This window comes from Stegostoma tigrinum, chromosome 19 (genome assembly GCF_030684315.1).
Source record: "Stegostoma tigrinum isolate sSteTig4 chromosome 19, sSteTig4.hap1, whole genome shotgun sequence".
Lineage (NCBI taxonomy): Eukaryota > Metazoa > Chordata > Chondrichthyes > Orectolobiformes > Stegostomatidae > Stegostoma > Stegostoma tigrinum.
Genome location: NC_081372.1, coordinates 50,391,984 through 50,416,771, shown reverse-complemented (window position 1 = coordinate 50,416,771; position 24,788 = coordinate 50,391,984). Strand labels below are relative to the sequence as shown.

General features: G+C 43.6%; 1 protein-coding gene and 1 long non-coding RNA gene across 4 annotated transcripts in view; one reads left to right on the top strand and one right to left on the bottom strand.

Moving 5' to 3' along the window:
* The window catches only part of LOC125461393 (solute carrier family 12 member 5-like), a 987,635-nt gene that overhangs the window by 695,523 nt on the left and 267,324 nt on the right, over window positions 1-24,788 (bottom strand). The gene's annotated exons all lie outside the window — the stretch shown is intronic.
* Window positions 1,289-24,690, top strand: LOC125461394 (uncharacterized). The gene is made up of 3 exons (XR_007249496.2): window positions 1,289-1,442; window positions 21,223-21,352; window positions 24,018-24,690. It is a non-coding gene; the product is annotated as an uncharacterized LOC125461394 (long non-coding RNA).

Sequence of the window (24,788 nt, the reverse complement as noted above, 5' to 3'; positions counted from 1 at the left end):
GCTTCATACAACTTGATTTTAATTAACGAGATTTCTGCCAAATTGTAATATATGTGGGTAATTGCTATGCAAGATTTGGATCTAATGGCCTGTAACAACTGAAAAATACTAATGCTGTCATATTTATCAAAGTATGACAAAAATACTCATTCAGAAGTACAAGTGCTAAAAAAAAGAGGAATTTGCAAAATGACCCCATCATTAGCTTCGATCTGATAAACCTTAAGTGTTTAAATTATAATCACCTTTCAGGTACATTTTAACACCAATTTGATTTTCTCCTTTTATTTAAAGGTCTTCACTTGACAAAATGTTATGCGACTACGCTTCTACTGTTAACTCAGTATTGTGTGTCAACAGGAATAAAAAGTTATGGAGATTTTAAGACATTGCTTAGAAAATCTCTTCACCTTATGTGGTCTAAACCAGCAATAGTGTGGGCAAGTGTGTAATTATGAAGTTATGAACAATTTGATTATTGAACTGGCCACTGAAGATTATGGGATACTGCCATATTGAGAACTATGCTGTAATGTCAGCCTTACACAGCATACGGTTGTTTGTTGGCACACATCAAGATGATAAAGCAAGGATTATCTGATGACAAGATCCTGAATGTTATGGAAAACCTGAAAAATGATAAACCATGTCATCAATTACAACTGACCACAGGGCGCAGTAATAAACAATGGTTTCCTGTAGCACTTTCACCTTATTACATCAAAGAAGTGCTCATGACTAGTCCTCTGACATAGTATTATAGTATTATTATGTGTGTCTGCAGACCAGCTGGACTTTACATGACAAAATCCTATGAGTTTCAAGGCTGCACTAAGTGCTCTTCACTGCATTATATTCAAATATAGCAGTGAATTTCACATTGATTTAAGCTTCAAGGAACCTGGTATTGTTACAATTCTACTCAAGCTAAATTCAACAATAGACTAAATTCTCTAACATTGAGGATAAGCAACTAAAATTATATCTAGGAATAGTTTTTGTATTGAATTTCCTCAAAATACAAAGTCACTTATCAAAAGGGAAAAGGAACTCTTGTTGTGTGATTTTGTTTTATCATTACAAATCAATCATATAAATATGTGGCATTGTCTCACTTAGCCAGTTACTGTGAGTTAGTTATGATCCACAGGTCTAAAACAGATACAATCTGAACCGGTGTACCTCAGGGAACAGAATTAGGCCAACTCATCCTTATTCATCATTATAGCCTGTGATCAGATGATCCCATAGAAATATGTTGACGATGCTTTATCGCTTTAGAGTTGCAGACATTTTTCAGATAGCTCTCTATGACATGCTTAATGCACTGCGTGTGTGTTTGGAAGCCTACAGGATGCTGATCAATCCCTTGGAGATGAAAGCAGTAAATCTGCATTTAAAAAGGGAGAAAAAATTCTCACCAGCCCTAATTCTGCCACTTGGTAAGTATGCAGATTGCAAGTGTCTCTGCTCTAAATTTCTTCTGCATTGCAGGGTCTAATGACTGGAATGAGATGCCTCTCTGGATTATGTAAATAGAGCTTGCATTATCTCAGTACTGTTCCAAAATGGGTCAGTACTGAAGGTTTGTTGGTCTTTTATGGAACAATGACTGCACTCAGACAGCAGGTGTTGACGGAGCTCATCATTTCATTTTTAGCATTTAGCTTGTCCAGTTGGTTAACGTTAATCCACAAAGTGTGATTTGGAAATAAGGGACCCAAGTTAAAAAGATATTGTCTGTTTGGACAATTTAACAGGAATACAGGAAATAAAGGAAAGACTATTATAAATGATACATCTTGGAGAAATGAGATATGATCTGACCAGTTTATTATGACATTTATTACTAAGGATGAGAGGCAGCTCCAATTTAGAAATCAATACCAATTATTTTGTAAAGGTCTGCAGATATGCTCCTGTGGTTGCTTTCCTTATTTTCATACAGAAAGATATTCAGTATCTCATATGTAAATCATACACATTGTCTTCCTTTCAAATCATGTTTGCTTTCTTTGCTGACGTCACAACTTCTAACTGGTACACCTGCTTATAAGTGTGTCTGATGTTTGAAAACTTTTAATCTGCTTCTCCCCAAAGTCTGGATGTCCTTGCTAAATGTGAAGTGATTAGAACTAGTCTCATCAGCATGGTGCTGCCCAATATTGATTGCACAACTAACATTACTGAATGATAATTGCGTGCTGCCTGTGGGATCTCGCTGTGCTCAGAACCCACACTGCTGTATTGGCTATACTTCGAAAGCGTTAATTAGCTGCAAAATGCTTTGAGTCACCCTAATGTCACAAAATGACCAATGTAATGCAAGTGCTCTTTTACTGTGGGAATATGCCTTATTGCAAACAAAATAGATTTGCATACAGCAATGATTTCAGAAGTTTTACTGCAGTTTAATTCCAAATATATAAAAAGGCGAAGAAGCAATATATGTGTGCTATAAATACATAAAATGCTGGAGGAACTCAGCGGTTCTGGCAGCATCTTTGAACAGATAATTAGAGGTAGCATTTTGAGTTCAGTCGGATTTCTCTTGACAGTGTAAAAGCAACTCTTCAGAACATGGTAAATGTGACTGTGTGCCAAAGCCTGTGTTAGAAATCTAACAGCATGCTTAGTACAGTAGGATGTTCACAGATTGAGTTGATTCTTGTAAACTTAATAGCTTTCTAAAGCACAGAGAATGTTACAAATATTCAGCAGGTCTTTGTTTCAAACAGGAGGACGAATTGGACACTTGATTATAGAATAGACCTCATTAGTGAATCATCACATCAATTCACAATACTAGTGTAGTTTTCTTTAATAGCTGCTTATATTAACATAGCACTTTTAAAACAGAAACAGCCCTAAAGTACAAATGCTGTCCTGAGAGAGTTAGGAAAGTTTTAGTTAAGATGGGTTTTTTGCAGATTTTAAAAATGTGAAGAAGGCGACTAGTGGATTCGGGGTATATGTAACAGAGGGCAGTCTAGATACAGGGGAGGTTTTGATCATCAGCAGTTTCATAGGAAGCAATGCGTCAGATGTGTATAGGACTTGAGGGCGTGAGAGGAAAGTAGAAGATTCCAGGCTAGAAACAGATGCAGAAACTGGAAGAGTTGAAACTGCAAAGGGATTTGATGCATTGAGAAAGAACAAACTATTGAACAAGCCAATGAGTATGGCGATGTCAAAAATATGAAGGAAGGGTGTCAATATTAGGGTTACATCGAATTGTACAGTGTTTGCAGCAGCACAAAGACATACCATTTGACCCAACCAAAATGTACTTCTCTACACAAGCTTCTGCTATTCCATCAAATCTTTCTCAGCCTTTCAGCATATCTGTTTAGTCCATCTTCTGAACTTCTCCAATGTATTTAATTGAAGTACCTTCTACGCACAGACTCCCGCTTTGAATGCTCCACAAGTGGCATCTTGTCCTCCTGTAATCTCATTAGTTTGTCAAACATTTTGTCCTTCATGATAGGGATTGTTTCAAGATCTCTCCTTGCATTAGCACATTGCTCATTTGATCTGTGACATGTTTATAGTACCAACCACCTTTGAAAAGTGTGCAAAACATTGGTTAAAATTAATTGCTATTTCAATGTTCCTGTTATTAACTCCTCAATTGCATCCTCCAAGTATTCCACACATACTTTAGCTACACTCTTTCTTTTTATATACACATAGATTCTCTTGCTGTTTGCTTTTATCTCCCTTGCCAACTTACTTGCAAGCAATTTTCTCTTTCTTTGTTTGCTTTTTAGTCATTTGTGTTGGCTCCTGAAAAGAAAATCTCAATCCTCTAGTCTATCTGTAGTTTTCACCCCATTGTATGTCTTGATTTTGATTGGATATTCTCTTTGAGTGTCTTTCTTAACCATGGGTGGTTCAACCTTTACAATTTTTGACAAGTATAATTTTTTTGCTGAACATCATGAAATAGCTGCTTTAATGTTTTGGATATTGTAATACTTAAGTTGCTTCCATTATTATAAAAAGTTTTTGAAAAGGAGATAAAAGATTCAATACTGAGTGTCATAAGCACAACCCAGAAGTTGTGGTCATATGGGCCATTGACAGAATACTTCAGGAACTTGAAGAAATGAGTTTTAACATCTGTAATATAGTGTCTGTAATAACATCCATCATATTAATGAAGCTCGTGATCAGTTGCTATCATTCAATAAACCATATTGTGTTAACGACAAGAGATTCAATCCTAAGTCCAGAAAGTGGTTTTCCTCCACTCGGCCAAGTTTCTAAACCCTGTAATTTCCTATATTTATAAAGGATGGTGTTGGCAGCTTTTATCATAAGCAGCAGCTCCTTCAGTATAATGAACTGACAGCAACATAGGCAGCAGTGCAGCTTTAATGTGGCTGCTCACATTACACGGTGTACAGTGGTGTGAGGTCTTTAGATTCAGCTTTATGTCACTTGCTCGTGCAGCACTGTCAACAGCAGGGAAGAGCTGACATTTTGAGAACCTTGCAAAATAAAAACCCTAGCAACCTCCAAAGAGGAAGAATATTCCGGTGGACAGTGAAAATATTTTAAGACCTGCAGTTCAGTCAGGTCACAGCTATGGAGGCAGGGTATCGCAAAGCCTGAGTACAGAGCTAGAAGGGAGGGTCAATGGAAGAAACATTCATCTGAGGTCACAGTTCCAGAGGCATCACAAAGCTAATAATTAAAGTGGTAATCTTGAGTAGATTTAAAACCTTCAGCAGAACTGGCTCAGCGAAGATAGGAAATTTGGGAGATCTTTCACAGGATCTGCAAGAAAGGCAGAAATTATTTATGTAAACTGCACAATCGTTCAGTAAAGAATGATTAAAGTAGACACTGCTTATTAGAACTACAAAGAGTAGGATTCATACGAGAAGCTGTGGAAGCGGTAGAATTTCTAAATTTCACCTGGGAAGGAATGGAAATGTTCAGTTTAACCATAATGAAGTTGGAATCTACCATTGTAGGCATAAATACAGGTAAGACCCTACCCACCACCACCACCACCACCACAATTTCAGCAAAGAGCAGCAGAACTGATGTTACTATGAAAGACAAGCCATTTGAGCAGACAAAATGTATAATCACATGAAGAAGACACGGCATTAGAAGTAATATTGCCACAAACACTTAATTTCAATGATGACCTGTTACTCACAGCTGATTTCATTCACGCTGTCTAAGTATTAGTGGAGATATGCAGCTATAATAGAGTCAAGGTTTGGAAAAGATAAAATCGGAATCTTTCAGGGGCCTGAATGACAAGATTTGTGGCAGAACTGGGGGAGGGATCTGTTAGGGCCTGTCCCAACAGTGGAACGACTCGTGTCTTTTATGTATTTATTATAATACTGAGCATCAAGGCGAGTTTCTCATTGGGCAGTGGGAAGCTGCCAATGAAGGGCATTATAGGTTGTTAAACACATTATTTATGCCGCATCTCACAGCACTAATATTCAGCTATCTTATCAAACACACTGAACAAGATAGACATTGAGAATTCTCAGAGTGAGTAGCTGGAAACTGAAGCTCACCGTTAGCTGTGAACTGCTTCCATGTATCTCAGCACCAGACAGTGTCTCTGGGCATGATCCACAGGCACTAGTTACATGCAACCCTCACCTACGGACATCAACATTTGACAGTTGCCAACTCTTTGCAACCACCATAGTAATTCTATGATCTACTTGCAGCCACTTTGGAAGCTCAAACTTGCATTGCAGGGTGCATCAAAAAATAGCATTGAAAGGCAGCTGAAAGGACACCTTGTGCACAGAGACAGGCACTCAGCTCGTGGATTAGACCAGGCCCCAACTCAGAGCTAATAAAATGTGAGGCTGGATGAACACAGCAGGCCAAGCAGCATCTCAGGAGCACAAAAGCTGACGTTTCGGGCCTAGACCCTTCATCAGAGAGGGGGATGGGGGGAGGGAACTGGAATAAATAGGGAGAGAGGGGGAGGCGGACCGAAGATGGAGAGTAAAGAAGATAGGTGGAGAGGGTGTAGGTGGGGAGGTAGGGAGGGGATAGGTCAGTCCAGGGAAGACGGACAGGTCAAGGAGGTGGGATGAGGTTAGTAGGTAGCTGGGGGTGCGGCTTGGGGTGGGAGGAAGGGATGGGTGAGAGGAAGAACCGGTTAGGGAGGCAGAGACAGGTTGGACTGGTTTTGGGATGCAGTGGGTGGGGGGGAAGAGCTGGGCTGGTTGTGTGGTGCAGTGGGGGGAGGGGATGAACTGGGCTGGTTTAGGGATGCAGTGGGGGAAGGGGAGATTTTGAAACTGGTGAAGTCCACATTGATACCATATGGCTGCAGGGTTCCCAGGCGGAATATGAGTTGCTGTTCCTGCAACCTTCGGGTGGCATCATTGTGGCAGTGCAGGAGGCCCATGATGGACATGTCATCAAGAGAATGGGAGGGGGAGTGGAAATGGTTTGCGACTGGGAGGTGCAGTTGTTTGTTGCGAACTGAGCGGAGGTGTTCTGCAAAGCGGTCCCCAAGCCTCCGCTTGGTTTCCCCAATGTAGAGGAAGCCGCACCGGGTACAGTAGATGCAGTATACCACATTGGCAGATGTGCAGGTGAACCTCTGCTTAATGTGGAATGTCATCTTGGGGCCTGGGATGGGGGTGAGGGAGGAGGTGTGGGGACAAGTGTAGCATTTCCTGCGGTTGCAGGGGAAGGTGCCGGGTGTGGTGGGGTTGGAGGGCAGTGTGGAGCGAACAAGGGAGTCACGGAGAGAGTGGTCTCTCCGGAAAGCAGACAGGGGAGGGGATGGAAAAATGTCTTGGGTGGTGGGGTCGGATTGTAAATGGCGGAAGTGTCGGAGGATAATGCGTTGTATCCGGAGGTTGGTAGGGTGGTGTGTGAGAACGAGGGGGATCCTCTTGGGGCGGTTGTGGCGGGGGCGGGGTGTGAGGGATGTGTCGCGGGAGATGCGGGAGACGCGGTCAAGGGCGTTCTCAATCACCGTGGGGGGAAAGTTGCGGTCCTTAAAGAACTTGGACATCTGGGATGTGCGGGAGTGGAATGTCTTATCGTGGGAGCAGATGCGGCGGAGGCGGAGGAATTGGGAATAGGGGATGGAATTTTTGCAGGAGGGTGGGTGGGAGGAGGTGTATTCTAGGTAGCTGTGGGAGTCGGTGGGCTTGAAATGGGAAACCCCACCTCTTCCTCCGGTACATTGATGACTGTATCGGCGCCGCCTCTTGCTCCCCAGAGGAGCTCGAACAGTTCATCCACTTCACCAACACCTTCCACCCCAACCTTCAGTTCACCTGGGCCATCTCCAGCACATCCCTCACCTTCCTGGACCTCTCAGTCTCCATCTCAGGCAACCAGCTTGTAACTGATGTCCATTTCAAGCCCACCAACTCCCACAGCTACCTAGAATACACCTCCTCCCACCCACCCTCCTGCAAAAATTCCATCCCCTATTCCCAATTCCTCCGCCTCCGCCGCATCTGCTCCCACGATAAGACATTCCACTCCCGCACATCCCAGATGTCCAAGTTCTTTAAGGACCGCAACTTTCCCCCCACGGTGATTGAGAACGCCCTTGACCGCGTCTCCCGCATCTCCCGCGACACATCCCTCACACCCCGCCCCCGCCACAACCGCCCCAAGAGGATCCCCCTCGTTCTCACACACCACCCTACCAACCTCCGGATACAACGCATTATCCTCCGACACTTCCGCCATTTACAATCCGACCCCACCACCCAAGACATTTTTCCATCCCCTCCCCTGTCTGCTTTCCGGAGAGACCACTCTCTCCGTGACTCCCTTGTTCGCTCCACACTGCCCTCCAACCCCACCACACCCGGCACCTTCCCCTGCAACCGCAGGAAATGCTACACTTGTCCCCACACCTCCTCCCTCACCCCCATCCCAGGCCCCAAGATGACATTCCACATTAAGCAGAGGTTCACCTGCACATCTGCCAATGTGGTATACTGCATCCACTGTACCCGGTGCGGCTTCCTCTACATTGGGGAAACCAAGCGGAGGCTTGGGGACCGCTTTGCAGAACACCTCCGCTCAGTTCGCAACAAACAACTGCACCTCCCAGTCGCAAACCATTTCCACTCCCCCTCCCATTCTCTTGATGACATGTCCATCATGGGCCTCCTGCACTGCCACAATGATGCCACCCGAAGGTTGCAGGAACAGCAACTCATATTCCGCCTGGGAACCCTGCAGCCATATGGTATCAATGTGGACTTCACCAGTTTCAAAATCTCCCCTTCCCCCACTGCATCCCTAAACCAGCCCAGTTCATCCCCTCCCCCCACTGCACCACACAACCAGCCCAGTTCTTCCCCCCCACCCACTGCATCCCAAAACCAGTCCAACCTGTCTCTGCCTCCCTAACCGGTTCTTCCTCTCACCCATCCCTTCCTCCCACCCCAAGCCGCACCCCCAGCTACCTACTAACCTCATCCCACCTCCTTGACCTGTCCGTCTTCCCTGGACTGACCTATCCCCTCCCTACCTCCCCACCTACACCCTCTCCACCTATCTTCTTTACTCTCCATCTTCGGTCCGCCTCCCCCTCTCTCCCTATTTATTCCAGTTCCCTCCCCCCATCCCCCTCTCTGATGAAGGGTCTAGGCCCGAAACGTCAGCTTTTGTGCTCCTGAGATGCTGCTTGGCCTGCTGTGTTCATCCAGCCTCACATTTTATTATCTTGGAATCTCCAGCATCTGCAGTTCCCATTATCTCTATCCCCAACTCAGAGCTGCTTGCTTGCTCTCTTAGCATCTAGCTGCATGCTTGTAGTATGCTTACTTCGCCTTACTTGCTGAGCCGGTTAGTATGTTGGCACTTCAACCAGAGTCAAAGGCTGTCTGTACTGAAAACAAAAATTGCTGGAGATTGCAGTGGGTCAGCAGCATCCATGGAGAGAAAGCAATGTTTTGAGTCTAGATTCAAAATGTTAGCTTTTTCTCTCTCCACGGACGCTACCGACCCGTTGCGCTCTCCAGCATTTTTTTGTTTTCAGTACAGATTCCAGCATCTGCAGTAATTTGCTCCTAGGTTATCCAAAACAGCTGTATTGAGGTACTCCTTTTTCCCATGCTGTTTGGCAGTAGGAATTTATCAGAAGTGGGAGGGGGTCATCTTGCTGTATGGAAGTCAATCTAATACACACACCTGCCTGCACAATAAACACACTGCATTTTTATTCAGGCAAATGATCACGTCAGAAATTGGATGGGGGCTAGTCCTCAAACTGGTCAAGGGGGAGCCAATGTCCATCACAAAGTCCCAGTAGTATCAGTCACAGGCACAAGCCATATACTGTGTAGGGCTTGGCTATGGTCAATTATCAGTTGAGAAGCTCAGGGTGTGGGCATCCATCCAACTACAGTGCTAAGGTTTCAAATGCTCTTCAAAGGCAATTTGTAGCATGCCTTTCATCCTTGCAAATTATATATTGGAATCTCAATGCTGCAGAAATTAGTTGCAATGACTTAAAAGAGGCTAAAGCTGACCAAAAGCATCCCATTATTTTGTAATACCTCCAAGCAGCTTCTGGGACAAGGAGAACATTGCATCATGTGTCATGTAAGTATGATAATTACTCAGTCAGCATGGCACCTTCAGCCCATCTGTGCACATGCCTTGACCAAGGCTGTGATAAAGCAGGTGATGGGGCTGCTGCAGATGTGGCTCTGGACAGAATGTGTTGCATCATCCTGGTGTGGTGTGCTCTGCACAATTGGAGCATGTCACGAGGTGGTGTGATCGATGGTGAAGACTGGGGCATTAGGAACAATCTTCTGAGGAGGAGTTTGAGGTCTTTGGAGAGAAGAAAGTTCTCCCGTTTTTACAAGTCAGTTAGAATCTGAATAATACCCAGTTCCATTGGATAAGAGCTCGGTGCAGAACATGACCACAGAATGTTAAACAATAGTTGGTTACAGTGCCAAGCATTGTAGAAGCAAACCAGCTTCTATGGGTTTTTGTTTGTGTTTGCATTGGCTACCATAAATATAAACTCATGTTTTCAGTATTTTCTGGTTATTACAAATGTACATGACTGCTATTTGTCCCCATTGCCCTATTGAACAGTAACAAGCTGCAGGCATCTTGTGCAGATTGAGAATATTGACCCACAGAGGGAGCTTAGATGGAGTGAAGCTAAGGTCGTCTGCCAAAATTCCAGAGGATTTAATTCTTCTCAATCCTTCATTCCCCAAAATGATATTAGATTTAACAGCCCATCTTTCTTTGTCTGCCATTCTTTGCTCTACAAAGTGATGATTCATTCTTTCTTCAGGTAATTGAAGTTTGGGAAGACCATAGGATATACGAGCAGAAGTAGGCCATTTGGCCCATCATGTCTAGCCACCATTCAGTGAGATCATGGCTGATCTGATAATCTCTCAACTCCATTTTCCTTACTTGTCCCCTTATCCCTTGATCCCTTTATTCATTAAAAATGTCTGCCTCAGCCTTGAATATACTTAACAATACAGCCTTATTTTCTGCAAACTTGACATTTTAATGTAGATGATATTTTTCATAGGTATTTTGTTAAGAGGATTCATGTCTGTCCAATCTGAATGAAGAGAGGCAAGGTGTACAAATAAAGGCAATGTTTCTGATGCCATCTACTCGGACTGCAGCGAGGCTTTTGATCAGGTCCCATGTGGCAGACTGATAGAAACTAAAAGCCCATGGGATCCAAGGGAATTTAGCAAATTGAATCTACAATTGGCTGAGTGGTAGGAACCAGAAAGTGACAGTTGAGGGGTATTTTTCTGACTAGACGTCTCTGCCCAGCAGGATACCACAGGGCTCTTGCCGTGTATAGTTTACATAAATGATTTAGACCTGAAGTAAGAGAGTTGATCGGTAAATCTACAGACAATACAAAACTTGGGGATGTGATAAGTAGTGAGGAAAATAGCTTAAGGTTACAAGAGGATATCGATGGCAAGGTCAGGTGGGCTGACCAGTGGCAAATGGAAATCAATTCAGATAAATGTGAGGTGATCCACATGGGTAGTACAAACAAAGTAAGGGAGTACAGGATGAACAGTGGGAGCCTGGAAAATGTTGAGGATCAGGGAACCTCAATGTGTATGTCCAGTAGGCCCCAAGGTGTCAGGACAGCTAGACAAAGTGGTTAGAAAGGCATAGCTAGGGCAGACAGAAAGAAAACTTTTCTGAAGAAGGGTCCAGATCCAAAACATCGGTTTTCCTGTTCCTCTGATGCTGCTTGGCCTGCCGTGTTCATCCAGCTCCACACCTTGGTATCTCAGAAAACTTTGCCCTTGTTGGAGGAATTGATGATCAGGGAGCGTAGATTTAAGGTAAGGTAAGTTTAGTGGAGGTGTGAGGGCAAGCCTTTTCACCTAGAGGGTGGTAAGAATGTGGAACTCGCTGAGTGTAAGGGTGGTAAAGACAGGAACCTTCAGGACATTTAAGAAATATTTAGATGTGCAATGCCAAGGAATGCATGGCTGGGACAGATGCTGGAAAATGGAATTAGAATGCTTAGGTGACTGTTTTTGACTTGAATGGATATGATGAACTGAAGAGCCTTTTTCTGCGCTGAGCTCCATGACTCAAAATTGCAAACGATTGTGGCCCTGGCACTCATGCCCATGGCAATCCACTATTACAGGTTACCACAAGGAGAGAGAGAGAGCTTATAGACTTTGTAAAATTATATTCAAATGACACTGTTTACCATGGTGGGATTCAAATCCCCATCCCCTGAACATTAGCCCAAGGTCCTGGATTACTACTCTGGTGATATTACCACAAAAGCACACATCATTGTCGTGCTGATCCACATACAAATATCTGCTTTCCACATTTACTGTACAGCTTTGCGCTGCTTAAAAATATCACAATAAAAACTGATGTTGCAGTGCTTGAACGCAGTGGGGGTGTTTATGGTGTGCTGCCACTTTATCCTTACATGATTGTAGATCATGGAGCATATGCATAGACTGACTCATTTTGCAAACATGTGTAAGCATCCCAAATGCTCCCCATTGGGAGAGGGAGGGAAGAAATACCTTTACAGCAGGGAAAACTTTTGTTTCTTACTGGTCAGAAAGCAATTTGGCACATCCTGTTGTCATGAAAAGCGCTATATAAATGCAAGTTTCTTCTTACTTTATCACTTTTCTGGTCAACCCACACAATGCCTCTACTAATCAGAGTCTAGACGCTGAACAGAGACAATGCAGAGACAATTCAAATGCAGCAAAGAGGAGATTTCAGTAATAACACAAGGAACCACTGCAGCAATCTCAATAAGCGAATAAGCAATATTTATTGCTTTCATGTGCAAACACTTTATATTCCCCCATTTAAAATTCATTGCTGTTTTGTCTGTGCTTCAGGTGGCCGGAATGCTTTCTAGGACAGTTTAAGCTGCTAAAGGTTGAAAAACAGTTAATGAAGTAAGAATTCTCTGATAGTTAATGTTCCATGATTTGATGCATGACTGATGGACGTTGTGTTCTGAAAGTAAAATATAAAATGGTCTATTAGATATTACTGAAGCCAACAAGACTGCAGAAGATTCTGCAACATGACAATATTGGTGACTGCAGAACATTCCACCAGTCCATTCAATTTAGAAATATGTTTTTTTTTCAGCTTTTTAGTGGCCCATCTACTGTTTGTAAATAAAACAAATTCACACACAAAAAAGGAAGAGAGATGGTCACAATTATAGCTCAAACTCTTGAAAACCATTAGATACGAAAGAGAGAGCACTGTGATAATGGGAACTGCAGATGCTGGAGAATCCAAGATAATAAAGTGTGAGGCTGGATGAACACAGCAGGCCCAGCAGCATCTCAGGAGCACAAAAGCCGACGTTTCGGGCCTAGACCCTTCATCAGAGGGGGGGGGGGGGGGGTGATGAACCGTGCTCGCCGTCACCATCCTAGGAAAAAGGCTCTCCCTCTCCACCCTATCTAACCCTCTGATTATTTTATATATCTCAATTGAGTCACCTCTCAACCTTCTTCTCTCCAATGAAAACAGCCTCAAGTTCTTCAGCCTCTCCTCGTAAGACCTTCCCTCTATACCAGGCAACATCCTAGTAAATCTCCTCAGCACCCTTTCCAAAGCTTCCACATCCTTCTTATTACCTTATGCATCTTTCCTGTACTCATGGTGATGTTGATCTCCAGTTTGTTGAGAACTGGGGCCCTTAAATCCTCAGGTTTCCTTAGTTTTATCTTTTCCTGTTAGCATGGGACCTCATCTAATTGTGTCACATTACTAAGTAGCTTTCTGAAAATGTAAACAAAATTAAATATGAAAACAGGGAAGACATCAGAAGAATCAGCAAGGCTCTGAATTGCGTCAAAAATTCATCAGAGACCACTATACTCCAGAACTTCTGATTATGACAAGAATTACCCATTAGCACCTTGGTCTGTTTCTAACCCTTTTAAGCCACATGTTTTTAAGTCAGTAATCACAATCATTTTCCCATTGTCTCTGAAATTCTGACAAGTTTTCTCATCTCCATCTCTGCTTTTCTTTCTTCATTCTTTTGATTCCAAGGCTTTTTTCTTTTCTATTTTGAGCCACTTTATCTCTATCTCGTGTTCACGCTGCTTTAACTGTAATTGAATCCTTGCTAACTGAGGAGGCTCACCACTTGATATATCCAGTCCCTCCTGCAATTCCACCAATCCCAGATGTTTTGCCATTTTTTTATTTTCTGCTCGATTAGCTCTGGCAGGCAATTTCCCCTTTAATTTATTTGCCAATTCCAACAACCTGGCATTGGCAACTCCTTGCAAATCCATCAGGGATAGCTATTCCAATTTCAAGATCATTAAAGCTGTTTCCAATATCATCCTATCTTAAAATCATAAGATCATAAGAAATTGGAATGGAAATAAACGACTCGGCCCCTCGAACCTACTCCAGCTTTCAGTACGATCATGGCTAATCCAACAATCCAACATTCCTCGTGTTCACTTTCTGGCCCTTTCCCTGTAATCATTGATTCCCCTGCTGATCAAGAATCTATCTATCTCAGCATTAAATATACACAAGGATTCTTCCCCAACAGCTCTCTGAGGCAAGGAGTTTTAAAGATTTTGAGGGAAGAAATTTATCCTCAACTTAGTCTTAAATTGCACCCCTTTTTCTGAGACTACGTCCAACAGTCCTAGATTCTTCCATGAGGGGAAACATCCTCTCAGCATTTACTCTGTCGAGGCCTTAAGAACGCCACTTGTTTCAATGAGATTACCTTTCATTCTTCTAAATTCCAGTGAGTTGAGTGTCAACTTGTTAAATCTTTGATCATAAAACAATCCCTGTAGACCAGGGATAATCCTAGTGAACGTTCAATAAAATTATATCTTTCCTTAAATTAGGGGATCAAATCTACTCACACTATACTCCAGACGTGTCCTCACCAGCAGCTTGGACAGTCACAGGAAAATTTACCTACTCTTACACTCCAAAGCCCTTCAAAAAATAGCCAACGTTTCATTGGCCTTCCTGATTATCTGCTGCACCTGTGCACGGGTACCTCAAGTTTCTTTGTGTCGCAACTTCCTGCAGTTGTTCTCCATTTAAATGATATTGTTCTTTTCTTCCCCAATCCAAAATGAACAACTTCACACACATTATAATCCATTGGCTGAAATTTTGCCCTCATACTTAACCTATCAATATCTCCCACCTTTGTCCCCCTACAACCACACATCAACGAATACCAGTCACGGTCGGACATAGAGCAGTTTTTCCGCCGTCTTCGCCTCCATGCCTACTTCTTCAACCGGGAACCCAACCCTCCTTCCACTGACCCCTTCACCCGCTTCCAACACAAGTCCTCCTCCTGGACACCACCCCCAGGCCTCCTACCCTCCCTCGACCTCTTCATCTCCAACTGCCGTCGAGACATTAACCGCCTCAACCTCTCCACCCCTCTCACCCACTCCAACCTCTCCCCCGCAGAACGGGCAGCCCTCCGCTCCCTCCGCTCCAACCCCAACCTCACCATCAAACCCGCAGACAAGGGTGGCACAGTGGTAGTATGGCGCACTGACCTCTACATCGCCGAGGCCAGACGCCAACTCTCCGACACCACTTCCTACCGCCTCCTCGATCATGACCCCACACCCGAGCACCAAACCATCATCTCCAACACCATTCACGACCTCATCACCTCAGGGGACCTCCCACCCACAGCCTCCAACCTCATTGTTCCCCAACCCCGCACGGCCCGTTTCTATCTCCTTCCCAAAATCCACAAACCTGCCTGCCCTGGTCGACCCATCGTCTCAGCCTGCTCCTGCCCCACCGAACTCATCTCCACCTATCTGGACTCCATTTTCTCCCCTTTGCTCCAGGAACTCCCCACCTACGTCCGTGACACCACCCACGCCCTCCACCTCCTCCAGGACTTCCAATTCCCTGGCCCCCAACACCTCATATTCACCATGGACGTCCAGTCCCTGTACACCTGCATTCCGCATGGAGATGGCCTCAAGGCCCTCCGCTTCTTCCTGTCCCGCAGGCCCGACCAGGCCCCCTCCACGGACACTCTCATCTGCCTAGCTGAACTCGTCCTCACACTCAACAACTTCTCTTTTGACTCCTCCCACTTCCTGCAGACTAAGGGGGTGGCCATGGGCACCCGCATGGGCCCCAGTTATGCCTGCCTCTTTGTAGGTTACGTGGAACAGTCCCTCTTCCGTACCTACACAGGTCCCAAACCCCACTTCTTCCTCCGGTACATTGATGACTGTATCGGCGCCGCCTCTTGCTCCCCAGAGGAGCTCGAACAGTTCATCCACTTCACCAACACCTTCCACCCCAACCTTCAGTTCACCTGGGCCATCTCCAGCACATCCCTCACGTTCCTGGACCTCTCAGTCTCCATCTCAGGCAACCAGCTTGTAACTGATGTCCATTTCAAGCCCACCGACTCCCACAGCTACCTAGAATACACCTCCTCCCACCCACCCTCCTGCAAAAATTCCATCCCCTATTCCCAATTCCTCCGCCTCCGCCGCATCTGCTCCCACGATAAGACATTCCACTCCCGCACATCCCAGATGTCCAAGTTCTTTAAGGACCGCAACTTTCCCCCCACAGTGATCGAGAGCGCCCTTGACTGCGTCTCCCGCATGTCCCGCAACACATCCCTCACACCTCGCCCCCGCCACAACCGCCCCAAGAAGATCCCCCTCGTTCTCACACACCACCCTACCAACCTCCGGATACAACGCATTATCCTCCGACACTTTCGCCATTTACAATCCGACCCCACCACCCAAGACATTTTTCCATCCCCTCCCCTGTCTGCTTTCCGGAGAGACCACTCTCTCCGTGACTCCCTTGTTCGCTCCACACTGCCCTCCAACCCCACCACACCCGGCACCTTCCCCTGCAACCGCAGGAAATGCTACACTTGTCCCCACACCTCCTCCCTCACCGCCATCCCAGGCCCCAAGATGACATTCCACATTAAGCAGAGGTTCACCTGCACATCTGCCAATGTGGTATACTGCATCCACTGTACCCAGTGCGGCTTCCTCTACATTGGGGAAACCAAGCGGAGGCTTGGGGACTGCTTTGCAGAACACCTCCGCTCAGTTCGCAACAAACAACTGCACCTCCCAGTCGCAAACCATTTCCACTCCCCCTCCCATTCTCTTGATGACATGTCCATCATGGGCCTCCTGCACTGCCACAATGATGCCACCCAAAGGTTGCAGGAACAGCAACTCATATTCCGCCTGGGAACCCTGCAGCCATATGGTATCAATGTGGACTTCACCAGTTTCAAAATCTCCCCTTCCCCTACTGCATCCCTAAACCAGCCCAGTTCGTCCCCTCCCCCCACTGCACCACGCAACCAGCCCAGCTCTTCCCCCCTACCCACTGCATCCCAAAACCAGTCCAACCTGTCTCTGCCTCCCTAACCGGTTCTTCCTCTCACCCATCCCTTCCTCCCACCCCAAGCCGCACCCCCAGCTACCTACTAACCTCATCCCACCTCCTTGACCTGTCCGTCTTCCCTGGACTGACCTATCCCCTCCCTACCTCCCCACCTACACTCTCTCCACCTATCTTCTTTACTCTCCATCTTCGGTCCGCCTCCCCCTCTCTCCCTATTTATTCCAGTTCCCTCTCCCCATCCCCCTCTCTGATGAAGGGTCTAGGCCCAAAACGTCAGCTTTTGTGCTCCTGAGATGCTGCTTGGCCTGCTGTGTTCATCCAGCCTCACATTTTATTATCTTGGAATTCTCCAGCATCTGCAGTTCCCATTATCTCTGATAATATCTCCCAGTAAACTGTTTAGATCGCTCTGGCAACCTGCCTTTCCTCTTACTTTTGTGTTCTCTACAAATTTGCTTACAGTACATTTGTTTCCTCCCTCCAAGTCATTAAAATATACCATCAGGGATGTAAACAGTTGTGGTTTTAGCACAGATCCCTGTGTTATCCACTGGTCACAAGTCGTCAATCTGAAAATGAATCCTATATCTCTACTCGCTGTTTCCTACCTATGAGCCAATTCTCTATCCAAATATATCCAATACAATGGGCTCATATCTTCTGACTCAATCTTTTGTGATATCTTTCTAGGTATCTCAAAAATATCTAACAAATTAGTCAGACGTGATTTCCCTTTCACAAAGCAATGCTGGCTTTGCTTGATCAGATTATAAGTTTCCAAATGTTCTGCTCTTTCTTCATTAAAAATTGTTTGCAATGCTTTTCTAGCAGTAGATGTGAAAATAATTGGCCTGTATTCACCATATGATTGCATTGCTCCCTTTTTGAATAGGAATGTCACATCAGTAGTTTTCCAATCATCTGGTAGTTCACCAGAATCTGATAATTATAGCCAATACACCCATTACCTCTGTAGCTACCCATTTTAGGATCCTGAGATGCAAGCCATCAGGGCCAAAGGACTTCTCTGCCTTTAGTTCCATTTGTTTATCTAATACTACTTCTCCAGTGTTGGTGGTGATATCTAAATTCTCCCCATTTTCTTTAGTATGAATGGGATTTTCAAAGTATCTTCCACCATAATGACTGATGCAAAATATCTGTTTAATCCCTCTACCATTTCCTTGCTCCCCAAAAACATCTCCCCAAATGCATTTCCTAAGGGGACTACGTTCACTTTGACCTCTTTTTTTCCCTTTATAGACATTGAAAGAAGCTCTTATTATTTTGCGTATTCCCCATAAGTTTGCCCTCATAGTTTATTTTCTCTCCCTATTATCTTTTTAGCCCTTCTTTGGTGGATTCTGAATTTATCCCAGTCTTTGGGGCTGTCACTGATTTTTGCATTCTTAGGTATTATAAACTCTGTTAGGATGATAAGCCTAGTGTTTGTCCTTTTATTATTTTATCCTTTACCACCCACACTAAATTCACATCCAGTCTTACAGAACATTGAGCATAGAACATAGAACTGTACAGCACAGGAACGGGCCCTTTGGTCCACGATGTTGTGCCGAACATGACGCCAAATGAAACTAATCCCTTCTGCTTAGCATTGGTCCATATCCCTTCATTACTTGCATATTCATATGCTATCTAAGAGTCCCTTAAATGCCCTTACCATATCTGTCTCCACCGTCAGCCCTGGTAGAGCGTTTCAGACTCCTACTACACTCTGTGTAACAAAACTTGCCACTCACATCCCCTTTAAACCTTCTCCCTCTAACCTTAAATGCATGCTCCCAAGTGTTAGACATTTGAATGCTGGAAAAAAGACTCTGACCATCAACTCTATCTATGCATCTCATAACTTTATAAACTACTATCAAGTCTCCCCTCAACCTGCATTGCTCAAAAGAAAATAACCCAAGATTTTCTCGCCTCTCCTTATACATTACACCCTCTACTCCAGGCAACATCCTCATAAACCTCTTCTGCACCCTCTTCAGAATTGAATGCAATACCCTAAGCGTGGCCTAACCAAAGTCTTTTAAAGCTGCAACATGACATCCTGACTCTTATTTTCCGACCAATAAAGGCAAGCATACCATACACCTTCTTAACCACCCTATCTACTTGCGCGGCCACTTTCAGGGAACTACGGACTTGAATTCCAAGATCCTTCTGTTCATCAATCTGTTCAGAATCCTGCCATTAATTGTACACTTTCCTTATCAGCTGATCTGTCAAAGTGCAGTACCTCACCGCTTACTTGGATCAAACTCCATCTGCTGTTTTTCTGCCCATATTTGCAACTGATCTGTATCATTTGACAAACTTCTCTGCTATTCACAGCTCCACTGATCATTGCACTGTCTGCAATCTTACTAAAATATCCATCTACGTTTTCATCTAAATCATTTGTATATATCACAAACAGCAGAGGTCCCTTGTATGTTCTTTCCGGGCTGTTGTCAGGCAGAACTTTGTCAATTTAAAAGATTCTCTATGATGCATCTCCATCTCAAATATTTCCTCTTTCTACTTCAAAATCCAACATTATATCACACAGCACAGCTCAATATGCAGCACTTGATTGTTCTCAAGTTGCAAAACCCTCCTGATATTTCAGTCATAGCAGTCCAACTTCCAGTTTAGTTCACGGTCCCAAAAAGAAAGTCTGAATCTTTTTTTTGGCCGAGTGCCTGTTGTGTCAAATTTATTTCAGGATTTTTGCAAATTCCAAAGATATTTATCAGTGTATTCTCACCTCATTAACTACCTACTCTGCCCTCATGCCTTCACTCACATCTGATTCAATCTCGATTTTATCACGTGCCGTTCATGGAACAGCTCACCACTCATCAGTTATCCTCCAAAAGATGACCACGCACATCATAATTAAAAGGCCATTGTGCATTGACTTGAACTCTCACATTCTGAAGCTATCCTGCTCTATGATGGACATGGACCATGAAAAAGGCAGAGATGGGGAAGGTATTGCAGTGATGGGGTACTGGAGATTCTGGTGGTGGTGGTGGTTGTTGGAGGTGGTTGTGCAGAGAAAAGGAGTCCTCTTTTTCTTGAACTGAAGTTTAAACACAGTAAAATCTGGAATTAAAAACTAGGCTAATTTTGACCATGAAATAATGTTGGAAAAACCCATCTCGTTCACTGATGTCTTTTAAGGAAGCAAAAGTGCTCTCCTATTTCATTTAGCCTATGTGTGATTCCAGACCCACAGCAATGTTGATTCTTAATTGCTATCTGAAATAGTCTAGATAGCCAATCAAAGTAAAAACCAAAAGAACCGAGGATGCTGTAAATCAGAACAAAAACAAAGTTGCTGGAAAAGTTCAGCAGGTCTGGCAACATCCGTGAAGGAGAAAACAGAGTTAATGTTTCGGGTCCAGTAACCCTTCCTCAGAACTTAGATAGCCAATCAGTTGAAGGGCAAGTTAGAGTACTGTGTGCAGTTCTGGAATTCACAGGATGGATGTGATATCACTAGACAGGGTGCAGAGAAGATTTACTAGGCTGTTGTCAGGTGGTGATAGATTGTCTCTTATTGGAGGTGGTCATTGTCTGGCATTTGTGTGGCATGAATTTTACTTACCATTTTGTCAGCCCTAGCCTGGAAATTGTCCAGATCTTGTTGCATTTGAACAGGGGCTGCTTCAGTATTTGATAAATTGTGAATTGTGTTGCAAATTGTACAATCATTGGCAAACATCCCCACTTCTGACCTTATGATGAAAGGAAAATCACTGATGAAGCAGTTGAAGATGGTTGGGCTGAGGACACTATCCTGAGTGCTGTCCTGCAGTGTTATGCTGGAGCTGAGATCACTTACCTCAACAATTATAACGATATTCCATTATGTCAGGTATGAATCCAACCAGCTGAAAGTATTCCCACTGATTTCCATTGACTTTAGTCAATGACTTTAGGGCCAAGACAATGAAGGTAGGTAGGGATGGTCTGAGGTCACTCTGTCCCTATTCATTAAGAGGCACCACTGAATTGATTGCACACTTACACATCACAACACTACACAGCAGATTTTACAGATTCACACCCAATTAGAAGCTCCCATTGATTTTTTCACAACACAAGAGCAGGACATTCAGCAAAAAGGGTAGATGCCTGTACTTTTGCTCTTTCCATTTCACTTCATCATGCGTGGTCAACATATCTTCCATGCCTAGAATGCATGTTGGGAATTTTCTTGCAGAGGTCAATGTCACCACCCTGTAGGATTTTTTTGTTGATTACCTTTAATTAATTTCCAAATAGACGTCCAGACGGCGAAAACTCTGAGCTAGGAGCACAAAATCAACTACAATGAAAATGTTGGGACAATGTTGGGACTGAGTCTTGTGGATAAAATGAATGAGACAGATGACAAACCTACTTATATAAAAAGGTCAGTGTTTTATTTAAGTGTGATACATGAAAGTGGGTTATACATTCAAATATATGAACAGTGTTGAGTATTAAGTCTCCTTCTGAATTAAAGAAATTGCAGGACTTACACTACAATGAGCTTATGCCATCAAAGGTGGCCAAATTATTGATAACAGTTCACTAATGGTTCTTTCTCTTAATCCACGCCATAAACATTAAGAACAGAGAATTAATGCTAAAATATACAATAACAAAACATTTACTGATGAAGAAAGTCCTAAGGTCTGTGGTGAAGCAGATCTACACCCAGGGGAGTGAACTTGATAGCAGGTTATACTGATTATGTCAATGTGCATGTTATTTTAGAAGAATGCCTGCCTGGAGCCTTATAGAATTTGATCCTGGTTCCATCTTACTCTGTTATCAACACGATTTAGTTCTTTTTACATATTCTTAGAAAACAGGTGTAATTCTTCCCACAATTCATCTGAATTCATCTGTCCCAAAAGGCCCTTATTTTCCAAGCACTAGGAAACTAATTATTTCCTGAATAGTTCAAGATTTTCATCCATAATACTCCATCTAATGCTCTGTTTCTTGTGTTGATCACTCTTTCTTCCGAGTAACAATCTTCAATTTACCTTTCCTCATTTGCATTTTTACAGCTATTCTTGCAATACACCTCCACAAGACAGTATCTCAGATTCCTTCATTCCAAGCTTAAAAGGAAAGTTTACAGCGCATTTCTACCACTCACAGTTGGCATGGCCTTCAGCAAATGTTCCTGCAGTGCCACAATGATGCCACCCGAAGGTTGCAGGAACAGCAACTCATATTCCGCTTAGGAACCCTGCAACCCAATGGTATCAATGTGGACTTCACCAGCTTCAAAATCTCCCCTTCTCCCACCGCATCCCAAAACCAGCCCAGTTCGTCTCCTCCCCCCACTGCACCACACAACCAGCCCAGCTCTTCCCCTCCACCCACTGCATCCCAAAACCAGTCCAACCTGTCTCTGCCTCCCTAACCGGTTCTTCCTCTCACCCATCCCTTCCTCCCACTCCAAGCTGCACGTCCATCTCCTACCTACTAACTTCATCCCACCTCCTTGACCTGTCCGTCTTCCCTGGACTGACCTATCCCCCTCCCTACCTCCCCACCTATACTCTCCTCTCCACCTATCTTCTTTTCTATCCATCTTCGGTCCGCCTCCCCCTCTCTCCCTATTTATTCCAGAACCCTCACCCCATCCCCCTCTCTGATGAAGGGTCTAGGCCCGAAACGTCAGCTTTTGTGCTCCTGAGATGCTGCTGGGCCTGCTGTGTTCATCCAGCCTCACATTTCATTTTCTTGGATTCTCCAGCATCTGCAGTTCCCATTATCACATCAATCTCTGAATGCCCATTACAATTCTGAAAATTAGTTGATTGCACTGTTTCAGGAAGGCTCATTAAAATTGCCTTAATTTTCTTTATTGTACCGTCTGTCGATGGTGAATTTGTAAAGTGTTTCCAGAGCAATAAATAATTACTGAGAAATAAATGACTGAACACAAATAAAACTGTTCAATGGTTCAGTGTAAAAATGGTTCAGTGTAGAACTCAAGAAATGACATTAGCAGTGGACCATTCAACCCGTCAAACCTCACCCAGTTTAGTGTGAGCATGGTTGATCTTGAACTTCAAATCCCACTTTCCCACTTATGCCTCGAGTCCCTGTTCAGCCTATTGCAGCTCTAAATGTACTCAATGACTGAGCATTCACAAACCCCTTGTGTGGAAAATTTGAAAATTTAAGTAATGCACATTCCTTTCTTCTCATCTTGATCCTGAATGATACCCACTTGTACTGAGACTGTGTTCCTAGGTTTTAGATTTCCTGACCAGCAAAAAGCAAAAACCAACTCTCCATATCTACCCTATCGAACTCCTTCAGAATCATCTGTGTTTCAATGAGATCACCTTTCATTCTTCTAAACTCCAGAGAACATAGATGCAAATTACTCTGCCTCTCATCAGAGGCAACCCCTTTATTCCACTGAGCAAATTTAGTGAACGCTTGCCTCCAATGCAAGTTCATCTTTCCTTAAATGTGCAGATCAAATCCACCCAAAATATTCTGGATGTGTTCTCACCAATGTCCAAGTGATGCAAGAATTTTCTGTACTCCAATCCTCTTTCAATAAAGGTTAATGTACCATTTTGCCTAAATTTGTAACTCAAAGAAGTAAGACCAGACATCCGTCTTAAAACTGTATTAATAAAACAGCACCAGGTTACCACTCATGAATATAACAAGGGGCACTTTTTTAAATGGAAAACGTAAAGGAACTATTATATTGTATTGTCCACTTCAGGAACTATGGCAGTTCAAAAAAGCAACTAACCATTACCTTCCCTAGTGCAAGTAAGAATAGGCAATAAAAGGTGGTCTAACCAGCAACTCTCGCACCCAATGAATAAATTGAAATAAAAATCTATTAAGCTGTCACGCACTTCCAGTCCATGCAAGATTTTATCTCTGTGTTCAAAACATAATGTGTATACTACATTTATATGAAAGGTTTTTATATGAAAGAAACAAATAACTGTTATTAATTCTGCCTGTAAGCTAATTAATACAGAAAATTAAAGTTTTAATATGGAATGGGTGCTTGTTGATTTCACTTTTTTGTTCTTCGTTAGAATTTCCTGCAGCAGTTAAAAAGAAAATGCAATGGACATCAGATAAATGGCAATTTGTGAAGCACAATGTGTTACAGAATGGAGCAAACTGGATCTGAAGAGAACAAACCCACACTGAGACAGCAGCAACATTTGGAAACAATTTCTTCCAAAACAGTTACTTCCCAGCTTTCAAACACAAAGCAGCCCCATGAGAGTGGGGGAGAAACAGTCATGTTTTTCATTTCCTCTGACATTTATGAGTCTTTGTACCTCTCTAAAACGCATTCTGTAACCTAATGAATTCCTTCAGTTGCCAGAATTATTAAACAAAACAATAAGCCACGGCTTTTCAAGTCTTTTCATGTCTTGTTATGATTGTAAGGTATCTAGGTTATAGAAAATAGTCTCAATCCAGCAGGGCATGATCATGGACTGAATAACAATAGAGGGAGGCAGACAAATGCAGGTCCGACCTGCTGAAAGCATCTGTGAGATTCTAACAAGCAACATAAAATATAAGCCAAAATTCCCTCAAAGCTACAACACCTCCATATTCTAGCAAAGTGATGACAGCAGGAAAATTCCAGCAAAAGCTCCCACTCTCATAATCACTTCTCATAATAATACAAGATATAAAAGCAGAAGTAGACCATTCAGCCCTTCCAGTCTGCTTCGCGAATCAACAAATCATGGCTGACCTGATAATCCTCAACTCCACTTACATGCTTTTTCCCCATAACCCTTGATTAAGTTAAAAATTTGTCTATCTCAATCTTGAATATGCTTAAC